Genomic DNA, 1566 nt, shown 5'->3' on the forward strand with positions numbered 1-1566 from the left:
GAGAGAGAGAGAGAGAGAGAGAGAGAGAGCAGCTCGTAGATGTGCGCATATTTCAAATACTTCTGGCGATGCTGTGACAGACAGTTGGCAGCAGCAAGCAAGGGACTTTGGCGAATGACAGACTCTGACACAAACAACAGTTGTGAGCACTGAGAAAGGTGCCAATATTTCCTACGGCCTACGAAAATTTCCTTCGACCTACGAGCGCAAGGCTGTTCTCTCGTACTCTGACAAAACACCTTTTCTTTTTTTTTTCTTTTTTTTTTACATCCGTTTCGAGAAATCAACGATTTTCGGTTTTCTTACGCTCGTATAATATTATACGTCGAGCACAATGAACTACATTTTTCTTCAGGACAAGAGATCAAATGTTGATGTACTGTGCAAAACAGTTCAAAGGTTATAGAAAAACGAAAAAAGCTGATTTCTCGAAACTGCTGTGAATTCGAAAAAGGCGTTTTGCCAGCGTACGCCAGTGTTATTGGCATAGCTTACTCTGCACATTTAAGTTATGGAAAAATATGACATGTTATTTTGTTTCGTCTGTGAGAAGCATAAATTAATGTTTTTCACTATGTTTTAAGAAATGCGTGAGCGCTCCAGAAGTTGGTATGTAATGCCCTTAAAAATACTCAATCAGTGTCAGTCACTTTCTACGTAACTGGGCCTACAAACGTTCATCGTTAAGAGCAAAGGAATTTCATGTCCGAAAATTTAACAATAATCATTCTATCTGATCTATGACCCAGAGCATGGCACTGAATGGAAAGTATGTTTCATTTAGTGCCTCATTTTACACCACAAGATTAAAATGCAAAAGAAAAACGTAATACTTTTTGATTTTGATCTGAGAGAAAAGTGAATGCTTCACTTTGTAGTATTAATATTGAGTGTTCTTCATTTTCGGTGGGGGGTTTTTATATTTCAGTCTTGGCTTGGGTTTGGAGGTTTAACGATATCGGAGCAATTCTGTTACTGTTACACAAAATATTATTATTTTGTAATTTAGACAAAACATTATTGTGTAATTTAGACAAAACATGATTAGTTTGCAATTTAGACAAAACATTATTGTGTAATTTAGACAAAACATGATTAGTTTGCAATTTAGACAAAACATTATTGTGTAATTTAGACAAAACATGATTAGTTTGCAATTTAGACAAAACATTATTGTGTAATTTAGACAAAACATGATTAGTTTGCAATTTAGACAAAACATTATTGTGTAATTTAGACAAAACATTATTAGTTTGCAATCTAGACAAAACATTGTCATTATGAGGTTGAGGCCAGGCAAAATCATAGCAATATTGTAAGACAAACTATTGTTGTATGCTACCATTTGTTGTTGTTGCAAATGTCACGAGTTTAGATTCACTCACCAACTTTATGTATATTTTGTGGGCCGAGAAACGTCTCAGTTAACTTGTTGAAAGGGTTTGTTAAAAACATAAAAACAAATTATGCAACGAATATATATCATAATAACAGTCTACCACGAATATTTAGAAATCGTCAGAGAACGGAAATCTTTTCGTTATGTACGCATTTCTCTATGCTCTT

Source organism: Aplysia californica, unplaced genomic scaffold (genome assembly GCF_000002075.1).
Source record: "Aplysia californica isolate F4 #8 unplaced genomic scaffold, AplCal3.0 scaffold00759, whole genome shotgun sequence".
In the NCBI taxonomy this organism is placed as follows: Eukaryota; Metazoa; Mollusca; class Gastropoda; order Aplysiida; family Aplysiidae; genus Aplysia; species Aplysia californica.